General features: G+C 39.2%; 1 long non-coding RNA gene across 2 annotated transcripts in view; it reads left to right on the forward strand.

Annotated features, from left to right (window-relative positions):
- Positions 1-13,664, forward strand: part of LOC110469413 (uncharacterized) — a 150,920-nt gene that overhangs the window by 120,278 nt on the left and 16,978 nt on the right. For both annotated transcript variants that reach the window (XR_013339700.1, XR_002465243.1), the window contains exons 2-3: positions 3,670-3,726; positions 4,092-4,204. This is a non-coding gene — a long non-coding RNA (uncharacterized LOC110469413). The remainder of the gene's footprint in view (positions 1-3,669; positions 3,727-4,091; positions 4,205-13,664) is intronic.

Below are 13,664 nucleotides of genomic sequence, written 5' to 3' on the forward strand. Positions count from 1 at the left end.
AGAGAAGGCGAAGTGGATGTAGATTCGGAATAGGCAGGTATTACTCAAAACTCAAATACTGCAGCTTCTTTTCAGTAGATGAAATGAGGCTGCATATGGAGATAAAGACAAGACTGATAGCAGGAATACATCTGGCAATGGATGCTAAAGGCAGGAGAAAAACTGCAAGAGGTTCCTACAGTTAACAAGGGGTAAATGGTTTCCCAGGATTTTGCCAGAACTTTTGGATGAATTTGCTTGTCCAACTGCATATTTCTTCTAGAAAATTATAAAAATGTGTTAATATCATAAAGCTGGATATTAGCAAAGATAATACTTGTATTTCAGAAGAGATGAAAGGAGGCAAGGTGTTGATAAACCCATTTTTGTGTGCATGGATATGATATTTTGTGGAAATGTTTAATCTTGCTGATGTCTTTCAGCTCTGCTGGGTAGAGTCAGAGGTAATTCAACTTTGTTGTCTACTGAGGGTATGAAGGGATTCAAGTATTCTATCTCTTTCCAATAAATAAACACTCTGCAAGATAAAATTTTAATAGTGCGTTAAGAAATGTTAAGGGCTTTTGTGGCAGTCAATACTAGTTTAACAAAAACATACTGTACATGTGACCGAGAGAAAAGCCAGGATATCCATAGGGAATAGGAAAGAGGTTTGGCTACATTTCTCAAAGCTGGGAGAAAATTCTCAGAAGACTCAATAAATACAGAACGGTATTGGCCTGAAAAACAGGACGTGAATAAATCTTTTTTCAGTTCCCCAAAGGAGATCAGAGTGGATTAATCCCTATGAGTTTCTTTGACCCCTGCATTTGTATACATTTCTCATGTAGGAGTTGAATTTTACATGAATGATGAGATCATCCAAAGTAAAACAAATGGTGATAATAAAAGGATCCCACAAGGCCTGGAACTTTATGTTTTGGAGGAGAAGGAAATCTCTGATTTGGGAGCAAGGAAGAAGACATTTCAAGGGTCCTCTTGCACTGTTTTCTACATCCCTGGCTCCCCTTGAGGAGGAGGCATTGCAGTGGGAGAGTTGTGTGTGATCTGGAGGGTCCATGAGTGGATTTGGGTTTGGCATTGCAGTGGGAGAGTTATGTGTGATCTGGAGGGTCCATGAGTGGATTTGGGTTTGGCATTGCAGTGGGAGAGTTGTGTGTGATCTGGAGGGTCCATGAGTGGATTTGGGTTTGCCCCTGGCCCTCTGCCTGCTCCACACACCCTCTGTGGGGCCATGTTTGTCACTGGGTCAGATCAAACCAAACAGAGCAGGAGGCAAAGAAAATCTAGGTCACTCTACCCAAGCAATAAGTATGGGAAATTTAGATTCTGAACTCCTCTGGTGATTTCTGGAGTCATTATTTTATTTCTTAGCGTCTTAATGTGGTCTGTGCAAGAAAAGGGGCAATAATGCCTCCTTTTCCTCTTGTAAATAGATTGTAAACTTTCAGACACAAGGACTTCTGTTTTTCTGTGTAAAGAGCACTTGGAAAAAAATGTTATTATCTCAGCTGGAGCCTCTTTATGTTACTGTACTACAAATAAATCCTACATGCATATTCGCCTTTAGATATCCAGGAAAAGAAGGCCTCTTTCTATGAGAGATCTGCTGTTTATGCAGGAAAATTCACTAGAGTCTGGAGCTTGTTTGTGCTGATTATCAGTTGCTACATTACTTTCTTTTCCTCAGAAAAACTCAGAAGGATGAGGAAAAATCACAGATACCCCAAAGTAAGGTATTTTGATAAGACCAAAGGCTGACATTTCTGATCTGTGGAGTAAAAATGTAATTTCCTAAATGATAGCTCAACTATGCAGAGGCTTTACATTGTACCACCAGTTACCTTTATACAATTGTACACTTCTCAATGTAAAGTCTCTTTTTCTCCTATTATGCAATGCAAAGCTTCTTTTTCCTTCTTGTGGAGTTGCAGTTTTATATGTTTTATTACATCTTTATTCTGTCATGGTTTGTTCCAGTGTATCCCCATACTGTTTTGGTTTCTCCCTGAGTTTTCCCACCTTTCCCCAAGTGTCAGTTTCCCTGGAAAATGCCAAGTCAGTCCCCTGTCCCCTCCCAAGTGCCTTGTCTGTCACTCGGTGCCCCTTCCCCTACCTCTAGAAACTTCCATCCAGGGCACCGAGTGATTGGATGAGGTCCTGGGACCCCTACCCTGTCTCCCCCTCACTGGATCCCCCAGATGTCAATCCCCACAAGAGTCACTCCTGTCTGTTCCCCACTGGCTGATCGGGCCCCCTCCCTCTCCCTATGTAACCTGTTGCCAGCACCCCTCAGTTGCTCTTGTTGGCTGGCCCCCTCCGGTGCTGTTGGGTCCACAGGACCTCAATAAACATCGGATTTTTGCCCCCAACAAGTGTCTCTCCTCATTTCCTCGCCGTTGGAATCGGCAGCGACCTAAAGCACTCTCCTGTGGTCTGGGGCGGGGACGCGGCACCTTCTCCTGTTCAATTTTTTTAAAGTGCTTTTTATCCAAACCATCACATGAACAACTCTTCCCTTCCTTTTCATGTTAAGACTGAGAGGCAGTAGGAGAAACCTGGTGAGGAACATAAAGGTGAGAATCTCAGAAGAGGCTTTTCCTAAATATTTCCTGACTACCACCTTCTGCTTGAATAGCATCATTTTCTCCAGGTCAAAGCCAGTGGAACTGCAGTCCAGCAGGGAGCAGTAGGGGTTTAGGAACTTGCCCATATTGAGTAAAAAGGGTTCTACTGTTGTGCTCTGAAGGGGAGGCTGAGGTTGATGTGTAATTTGACAGTATTCATGGAGACATGAACATTGCAAGATGCACAGCCCATACACCATCCCTTATAGTATACAAGCAGCCACCATCACCTTCTGGCTTGTAATGGAGTTTTCAGTATCTTGTGCTTCATGGAAAACTGGTTATCTTTTAGGAAAAAAACAAATTTCTTCCATTGGTAACAAGGAAACCTCTGTAAACAAAACCAATTAATTCCTGCCAAACTGTTCTGTGACACACTGGTAATAATGTTAGCCAATGGTTATTTTGCACTTTGAAAACATGATTTATTTTGCTTATCGTATTTCCAAAGAACATTACATCCTTAAGTGTTTAACACCTAACTTGATGAGGAAACCCTTTTTCATTTTTATATGATATGGATATAATTCAATATGATGTGTGTATTTGTTTTTTTCTTATTGTAATTATATAACAGAAGCTAAATATGTTAAGTTTTAGACTCTACTTGAAATTTTGAAGTCTTGGTCACAAAAGACCCAGTTTAACAGCAAGGCTGGCATAAAAATGTCTTTTGTGAAGTTTTGCATTTTTTCTTATAAAGAAGCCCTGCAGCGTGGCAGTAACTGAACTTGTAGAAAGGAGGAAGAAATTTAGTGAAAACTGTATGAAAATCTATTTTGCAGAGTTTAAATGCACTAGCAACCTGGTCCCCCTTTAGGAAAAGATCAGGGAGAAGAGAAAGGTTAAAGAGCTTAGTTCAGTCTAAGCTTTGATGAAAGTAAAATTTCTGGGCCAACCTGACATAACCAAGCTCCCTTTCTGTGTAAAACTGAGGATAACGTTAAAGAAATATTTTCTCCCAGGGAAAAAAAATAATCCTTAAGATTTCTCACAGAGTCTTCTATTGAATGTGTTTCTAATTTACCCACTTTCCCCACAGGCCATCGGCTCCCTCAGCATTTCCATTGAGCAGATTAAAATGTGGAGGCATAAGAAGGTAAGAAAAAATATCAATTCACTAAATAGTTACAAAACCCCTTGACTTTTAATAGGAAAAAGTCATCAATAACAGAAATTATAGTGCATGTTTCTTTCAAAATCCTCTTTCACACCTTCCTGTCAGATGAGGAGACCCATAGCCAACTAGAATCAGATGCTTTGTCAATGGACAGGCTACAGCATAAACTGTGGAGAAAACTCAGAACCGGAAGAAAACTTCCATCCTTTTGACAGAGACTTGCCTTTAGTGGGATCAGCCTCCCCTTAGGTTGGAGTCAAGCCCTAATTAGTGGCTCTCCTTTGTCTCAAAGTACCACAAAAACTCCTGGCTTTTTGCCTGATGTGTCTTCTCTTGATTGACAGGAACACCAACATGGACAGATATTCTCCAGAAACTATACAATCCACGAAAGCTCCAGATGCCCAGGTTCTACACAGGGCCTCTGCCAGGGAGTGAGGTGGATCCAGATGAGAAGGTGAGTACCGTAGGCTCCTCCTGCTCAGCTGCAGAACGAGATCTAGTTGAGGCAAATTAGATGATGTGTTCAATTTCTGCATGTTTTCCTAATGCTTTCTTGGTTCTGTAAGCATTACAGATGGCACATCCTGAGAGTTTGATTTCACTCAGATACATTGCTCAGCAGAAGATGACTTTTAGCCAGAAGCTAAAAGTCCCTCGGGAAGCCCACCTGGTTCCATTTCCAGCCATTAATACTTAAGCACTTTCAAATACCACACAGATTGCAGTATCAGTCTGCTAAAAGCTACCTTTTAGCCTCAAAGTACTTGCTGAAGAGTAGGGATGAATTGTAGCTGCTGTAGTCAGTTTTCATTGTCTACATCTGCATAGCCTGAAGGGTTAATAGTTGCGGGATTACAATCATCTTGAGAAAAATGGTATGAAATGAGTGAAAATACAGTGAATTGCAGCCTTTCCCCTCCCCTTCACTGTTATCTTTTTTTGCCAGGGTCCCTACTGAATCCTCTGGACTACTTCTGTGTTTGGTGGTAGCTATTTCAGATGCCTTGGGATATCAGCTATCTTTACATGTATTCATAGACAGACTGATGTGTTGGTAGTTGCCTACTGCTGAAGGTATATGGGAAGAGACAGCAGGCAGTATTTTAAGAGTTTCTGAGTTTCTATCTGGCTAAGATTAATTCACACTTTTTATCTTCCTTCTGGCTCTGTTCAAAATTTGCCACATTTACTTAGCACTCAGATTGTTCTTGGGCTTTCTATTTATTATTATTACAATTTTAGTTTCTAGGACACTGGTACTCAAGGTAAAGCTAGAGATGGCAGCTAATCATTTGATTGATAATACTACCATTAATTTAAACTTTGTTTTTTTTCAATCCAATAAGTTGTTCTTAAGCTCATGACTGGACCTCTGTTAGATGGAAAACAGTCCTGTAATTTAATAGAGACATTAAAATCACTAAAAGAGTATCAAAGGGCTAAGCAAGGGAGTCAGCTTATCTACTGAAGGAATTTAATAACTCAGAAATCTACATAACTGACATTGGTTCTAACTGTAGTTAAATCACACTCCAAAACTGAGCAAATAATTCCTGTTCATGCCTCAGTTATCTCTGAAGCAGATGGTGGAGTATTCACTAAGCATTCAGATGTAAAGGCTCCAACATTTCTCATTAGGGAGATGAAAGTTGTCCCCTGGCTGCTGGCCTCACTTTTTTGCCAGAGCTGCTGACCCAGCACAGTAGCCAAACAGCATCCCATGGACCTGCCCCTCTGCTGTGGGAGTTTGCTGTTCACTGCATCAGGTTAAAGCATTATTGAGGTTTATACTGAGTTCCACAAAGTGTGTGAAAGTCTATGGAGAATAGATTTAATTATTATTTTCTGAAATGGAGGAGTAAAAATTTTACACAAAAAGTCAGATTTTACTGACTTGAATAAGTACTGATTTGTTGGAATCCTCAGTGGTACAGCTGAGGATTATCTATACATCTATATAATTGTGTATAGAGTGGTTGTGTTTGAAGTCTTTCAGCTACCCTAGTGAAGGTCTAGAGTGACATAAGAATAAGTACATGAACAGTTATGTTTCATGTATTGTTCAGCTACTCAGTAAAATGACAAAGGGGTTTACACACAGAAGACAAAAGGCCTTATAAAAATTAATACCTGTGAGGACTAAAAGGAGTATATGCACTGCCCCAGTGCATCAGTGGAAGTGGAAGCTGATTCCTCTAAATGACTTCAAGCCAGGGCTGCTTTAAATAAAAAGTAACATTGGATGTGACAGAGGTGAAATAATAGTCTATCAAAAGATAATGGAGCTGGAGTCTGACAACAAGAATGAAATGTAAGGATGAAAAGCTGATGTGGCAAAGCGATGTGGTGCATACATATGAACAAATGGCACTGGATTTGCTTGGACAGGATGTTAAGAAGAAAAAATAACAGAGGGCTCTGATAGTACAGCAAGGTATTTGTTTAAAATTGAAAAGGAAAGAGTAGTGCCATGCTGCATTTACCTGGGGTTTATTTGGAAGTTAACCTTTTAATCAACATATGAGGAAGCAAGAGATTTTCAGTGTCTCTTGACATGAATTTTGATGCAAAATTAAAGGGTCTATTAAAGACCATCCTCTCTAAATTTCTCCTTAACCCAACAACAGTTCTCCCCGTGGAGCACAAATCTCTGTCTCTGGTTCATTTCTCTAAGCAGCCCTTGACAGAGGTGTTGCCAACACCTGCCCTCTCTGTGTTACAGGCAGTGGTCACAAACAGCTTTTGCACAGCCTTGTGAATCTTCTTGACTGCCACTGGCTAAAAGCCATTAACTCTTTCTCCCTGAGTTTCATTCCTAGGAGAAACCACCTCATAATATAAGAGTGAATGCTGCAAGTGGTACAAGAGAAGGGAGAAAGAAACGTGTTCATGAAAACATTCATTTGCATGGTGAGAAAGAGCAGTATCCCAGCCTGAGCCCTGGATTTTATCCTGTGCTGGGCTCCTTTTGCAGAACTGTGCAAAGACACAGGAGATTTGCCCAAACACATTTTAACCTAATAGCTATTATTTGGGAATGAAAGAAAAATATTTGGCTGTCAGCTGTAACTAGAAAATTATAATCAGTAATCAGATAACTACCACCTCCCTCCCCGCAAAGTAAAGCAAGCATTAATAATTGGCTGTAGTACACAGGTGTAATTCATTACAATGACTGATTATTTGTAAATGTCTGTAACATTTTGCCATAGCAATTAGTCATTCTTGTTTTAGTTATCTGAATTCTTACATGACAACCATGAAATCATGAAACGTAAGTATTGACAACATTGATAGTTGGCTTGAGCTACTATATTTTTGAGGGCAGGTTTTAGAAAGATAGCAATTTTGTTAAGTACAATGCTAGCTTACCACTCAAGTAAAAAATAATACATTCACAGAACAAAAATATAAATATAGATTTTTTTTTTCCTTTTAGGAAGAAATATGAATTGTAGTCCTTCATGAAATAACAAAGCTTGTTGTTTGAAAGAAAAACCAACAGGCTGTTTTGTCTGCATGCAATTCAGACATCAACTCAACAGTGACCAAAACACCCCCTCACATGTTGAACTGATTCTTTGCCAGGAGGTATCATGAGAAACCTGGATCTAAAAGGCCTTTTAAAACCTGATTTGTCTACAAAGCCTGCTGCAGTTGGTTTGGTCAGTCACTAACCTGATATCTATTTTCTAGTAAATACTAGAGAAGAAGAAAAGCTATGTTCCATTACAATGTGGTCCACTCTGATTTGTTCCTACTGCTCATGTTTCCTATCTCATATATATTTGTTTTCAGATGCAAGATGGTAGCAAAGAAGAACAGGCTTCACAGTATAGAGTGGATGGGCAAAAGGGAACCCCTGGGATGTAAAAACCTGCTGAGCTGAGTACAGACCTGCTCCTCCAGATGTCTCAGACCTTGTGCTCATCTTTCTGAGGAGCTGAGGAAATGAAATAAAAACATAGTATGAGTGCTTCAAATAAAACTGGTGAATATATAGAACTTGTTCCTTGGGACAAGTAATTAGGATTTGTAGGTATTTTTCACATAATTCCCACACTGGGCTAATTTATTCTGAGGAAAATTTCACAAGAACCTAAGCAAACCATGACTTAAACTCCAGATTTTAAATTTGACTTGTAATTGTACACAGAATCTGAAATGCCTAACGATAATAATATTTTTAAAACCAATTTTGCATTGCAAAAAGAACCTTACTATAAAATGGTAACTTAATACTTCTCAATACTATTCAATGCCCCTAAGGTTTGAAAGTTTGGTGTGAGGACTTTGGTGCAAGTACCATCAATACCTGACAGGAGCTGTGTAACTGGTGCCCATGTAGCAGCCTGTGGTGGGATGGTTTGCCTTGTTGTCTACTCTGCACTGTTCCAGAGACATTGTCCAACACCTCCTCGGCCCTTTTGTGACATCCCACTCACCAGGGCTGGACTGAAGCATGTTGTAAGGATATTTAAGTTACCTTAAAATTACCTGTGCCAACTTGGACAGTGGCTCCCTGCACTCCTGCCTCACACCCATTCTCACCACTCCCCAAGTACACAGATGTCTTAGAGGTCAGATGGCCTTGTGCCTATCTGCTATTGGGATTTTTTCTGTCTGTTGCTTGCAGCATGCTATAACACTTTTCTGGGTAAATTATGGAAACTCTTGTGCAAAACAAGGTAATGAATGCCTGGAATATTTTGTGGAGTAAACAGTTGCACTGAATTTCCAAGACTTGAAAGGACATTTAGAGTGCAGACTAGGCACCTGAATGCCACTTGAATATTGAGTATCATGAAGCTACAAATTAGGGCAGTCTATCCCTGTGGAAGGAAAATTCAAATAAATTCTTATTAGACTTTTTTATCCATCTTTAGCTACAAGACTAATAAAGCAAAAGCAGACTAAGCTAAAAGAAAAAAACTATCCCCTCATGTGAAGAGAATGTCTGAGCCCCAATGCATGTGACTATAGCACCTATTATTTAGTTTGGGCCTGAATTTTAAGCTTCACATTTCACTTTTAGGTCAGCATTTTCTCACCACTCTGGACTCCTAACAATTACCTAGAACTTTTACAAAAATACACAGAGTACATGTAAAAATGAAAAACAATGAGTCTGCTCCCAGATGCCTTTTATCAGCCTGTTTTTCCTGACACTTTGGATGAGATACTCAGCCAGCTTCTCTAAAAGCAGGCTGAGAGCTCCCACACTTGATAGTGCTTTCACAACTCCTGGGCCCAGTCCTAACATTACTAAACTCTGTTCCTTGTTTACTCCCATAAAGCTAAGATTTTTACCTCCAGAATATGTTATTTCAGTTCATTAGTGAAACAGAAGTTTTCCTTATGAAACATACAAATTTAAGGCTCATTATAAATGAAAACTGTATTTATAGTTCTCATTGGTTCATTTTGATAACAAAAGTGCAGAGTCCTTACTGTTAATTTTCTCTGTCACAATCACAAAGGGGCAAAGAGAATTTGCATTTACTTATTTCAGGCTAGATTTTGTGTAGGCTTAATGAACTTCTAATGGGGTTGATTGTAGAAAATTACCTTGCATTGTATGAGCAGAAGTTAAGATTAATTTTAAAATAAATAGAGTCATTTCATGGAAGCAAAGTTTGTGAAATTGGAGGAAGTGGTTAGTAAAGTCAACTGGGCTGAAGTGTTCAGGGGTTTGACTTAGAGGCTTGAACTCTCCTCTAATCAAGATCACAAAATATAGAAGGAATTTGCCAAACAAGAAGAGCAAGGAAATTATAGCAAAATATTACCAAAGCTATTTGAGTCAACAGCTGACTGTGAATGATGGTAGGAGTGAGCATATTCAGCGAACAAAAGTTATTACAGGGACACATCAGGAAAGAAGTCAGTTCATACAGAACAGAAAACATGGGAAAAAGTGAAAACCACCAAATATTAGGGTAAAATAAGCCTTCTAAGAAAATGCTAAAATATATTGAGAAAATTATTTAGCCTTTAAGTGATGGGCCAAATCAGGGGCCAAGGGCTGAGTGAAAAGTGATGGAGCCAAATCTGAGAGAGTGGATGCAATACAAAGACTGGGCACACACGACAGGCAAGAACATAGAATTTGGCACAGGAGGCCCTTGGAGGTTTCTTCTGAGTCTTGGAGTCTCTTCTGTGATTTCTCTGTGAAGGGCAGCACCAAAAAACAAATATGGGATTTGAAATTTGCCAGTAAAAGCCAATTTTCTAGTCTCAATCAGCAGAAAAAAAAGAAAGTAGCAGTGCTGAATGTCTTGTATTTTAACTATGTACATTTAAGGTGTAGCCTACTCAGTGTTGTGAGTATAAAATGATGCCACCACAGATTAATAGCTTGCTTTCCAGGCTAATGGCTCATTTAGTAGTCTTCTATAAACAAAACTTAATGAGCATTCAGTAGAGGAGAAAAGGATTTTGAAAGAAATTATAATGAAAAATAGAGGTGAATGGAACAGAGGACAGAATTCAACAAAACCTGCCAAAGAGTGGTTCACATCAGACTAATCTGATATTTAAATATTGATAAGGCTAGTGATTTTCTGGGGAAGTGAAAAACAGAACATGTACAAGATAAAGGAGTGAGGTCCAGAATATGTACAGATAACATGATGTCTAAATATTAGACTGGGAATTGAATTAACTTTCAGGTGTCAGGCTTGTAGCCTCCTATTATGTATTTGTACAGTGACATGGCACTATAGACATTTATGATCAATTATACAGTTGTATATCTAAGAAACTGCACAGAAGCCATGATGTTCATCAGGGGAACACAAAAAGCTAATTAGTAGAAGGTACAAATGTACAATTGTACAAATGTGTAGTAGATGTGTCCAAAACACTCTTTCTTGCCTCATTTTAGTACATCTGTAAACTGGGCTTCATGGATTAAATCCTTTCACAAGGATTACACACCAAGACCGTCTCTTTGGAACCAAGCAAGGGAAAAATACTTTTAGGTAGTTTTCCTGAAAGAAAACCTCTGGGTCTTGTAGGGACTGTTGCTTCTTCTCCCTCTTCTCAGTTAGCTGGAATGTTTTCTTTGTGATTGTAGCAGTTCTCTGCAGTTTTCTGATGCCCCGTGTTTCAAGTTTTCACACCCAGGCATAGGCTCCTTCTGGTCCTCTTGTTTACATACTTTTACAGGACAGGGAAGGGTGAGGCAGCCTGTGGGCAGGAAGAATAATGTGGTCTTCTCCCATCCAGGAAGAACTTTCTTATCCCATCTGCAGTGTGCTATGGTGCTCTCCTGAGTTTTCAAATTAGGCTGTTTCTTACAGCAAGTTCTTCTCCCTGGAAAATTGCAGGATTCTCCTAGTCAAAGTCCCAGAGGCAGAGACTTCTTGTTTCTGACACTCCCCAAGACCTGTGTTAACTGCTGGGAAAATTGTATAGAATATTGCTCTTTGAAAGGTGTTGTCATCTGCAATTCAGGCTTTACTTTTTCCCTTAAGTTTTTTCAGACTTCTTTTCCAACTCTTAACTCAAGAGAGGTACCAGTCCCTAATGGCTGAGAGAAACAACTATGCTACTTAAGATCTACTCCCCTGTTTCAACACCTCTTGAAAATGCAAGGAGAAACCAGCATTTATCCAGCCAGTGAAACTAGCAGAGAACCTGTCCTGTTGCCTTCTGAAGACTGGTTCAACTCCTGCTCAGTGGTACTCTGTTGCACAGAGAGTATCCTGCTTTTCAATTCATATCTGAAGACCTTCTGGCTGCTGTGGTCAAAGTTCATATTTCAATTTTTTGAATATGTAGTTGCTTAGATTAGAGAGAAGGACAGATGATAGAGAGGGGAGACAGGTGAATACAGTACAGCACTTATCAAAGACTTGGATAAACCCTTAGAAACAGATCAGAGCTCTGGCCAGCTCTTGCAGCCTGTCCTCTATTTTTGTAAAAAAGAGGAAGGTTCACACCAAAGGCCCCACACATCTACAAATTTGTTAGAAATGCCAGAATATATTGAGCTGATTCTCTGTGAAAAGACTTTGTGGCAGTGCTGGGACCACATTACTGGCCAGGGTCCTTGAGGAACAAGAAAGCACCTCAGAGCAGCACTAAATAAGGAGCTGTGGCCTTAAGCTCTTGACCCATCCCTTCAGGACTGGGTATTTTGCATGGCTCAGCTGGTTTCCTTGCAAGACCATCTCAAAGTTTGGGTACCAGACATGTCTTGACATCAGTTACTGTCCCCTCCTACTCCCAAGAGGTGACGATATAACAGAACCAGATGCATTGATCTTCCCAACTCTTTTGTGAGTTTAACACCCACAATGGAAGCTACTCATATGGTAAATGCTGACACTAATTGCTTCATTGAGTATTTTTTTTTTAATTTTCTTCTCTGTCTAAGCAGACTTCAATTCTGAAAAGACTTTTAGCTGTTTTAAAACTGCATGTCTGATGGCTAAATATTTTGCAGAGAAATGTCCCATACAATCTCTTTGTAACTGTGAAAGAGTGACTTCCTTCAAAGATAGTGTTTCATTTGCTCTAGGTCAATGTTTTTGTTTTGAAAGCCCATCTGCCATGTTTCCTTCGCCTTCTGGTCTCCTTATCTGTAAAAAATTATTCTGTTTGTATCAACAAAAAAGAGAAGTCGTCAAAAGAGGCTGAGATACAATAATTAAGTGGAGGAAAAATTTAGGCATGCGAAATATAATCATACATGTCTTTGTCAACTAACATTGTTTCAACAAAGGCATTTTTGAAAGTAGCTCCTAGCAGCTCCCCAGCTGCTACAGGTTTTCATTCCTTGTCAGCATCCCAGAGTATGTATGTCATGAGGAGGAATTTGAAGGAGATAAGAAACATCTTTCTGGCTTGATTCAGGGAGTGTGTGCAAAGGGATCCGTGAGGGATATTTGCCTGAAGCTTTACAGATACAACAGCAAAAAAAGAGAGAAATATGCATTCAAGATTGGCAAACCAGGAGTGGGAGAGCCAGAAATTATGCGACAGGACATATGATGGATGTAACTATTATTGTAATGCTGCTTTGGTCTGCCACAAGAAAATTTAAAGCTGTACATATTTTTGTAGCCCATTCACTTTACCTCAACTTTTTTAGCTATGCCTTGATGTAGGGCAGGATGTTCTGCTTAGTGATACTGAGAAATTCTGTTTGCCTACAGCTTTCCAAAGCTGCTTGTAGATAATTTCTTAATCCATTACCAGGATGGATATTTGACACATTCACTTGCATTAATTAAGCAGATGTAGGAATAGATGGGTCATTTCTCAGCAACCTTTCAGGACTTGTTGAAGAATCCGATGGAACAGTTCTGTATTTTTCTCCTTAGGAAATAATAGGAAATGAATGTTGCATATATTATTTGCATATTTAGCTAGCTGTCCATTTAAAAACATTTACTCATAGCATTTTTTCCTCTTATTCCTGCTGATCAAAACATCAGCTCTTCACCAGTAAAAAAATGCTTTGAAGGGGGAAAGTCCCTATTAAAAACAAACATTTTTATTGTAATTATGAAATTATAATTCATGTACTATGTATATATTTTCTAACATTTTGCAAATGCTCTATCAAAATTATTTTCTAACATCTTGACAGCTACTCTGTATTTCCTAAAAATGGTTTCTTTATTTAGAAAGGAAACCTTTCTTGAACATTCTGGAAATAGATATATTATATTGAGCACTATTTTTCAAAGCATACAATGCAAATTATTGTCACATGTGCTATAGCCTCAAAATCATGAAAATGTAGCACAGATCTGATGCCCATGTTCATATGGATTTGAATACAAATGTGGTTAAGGTAGCACAGCTAATTTCCTGAGATGCTCAGGACTCCTTTGATAATGCCTCTGTTTAGAGTGCTACTTATTTCCAGGAGGGCTCCATGGGGTACAAGGCTTTCTACA

Source organism: Lonchura striata, chromosome 3 (genome assembly GCF_046129695.1).
Source record: "Lonchura striata isolate bLonStr1 chromosome 3, bLonStr1.mat, whole genome shotgun sequence".
Taxonomy (NCBI): domain Eukaryota; kingdom Metazoa; phylum Chordata; class Aves; order Passeriformes; family Estrildidae; genus Lonchura; species Lonchura striata.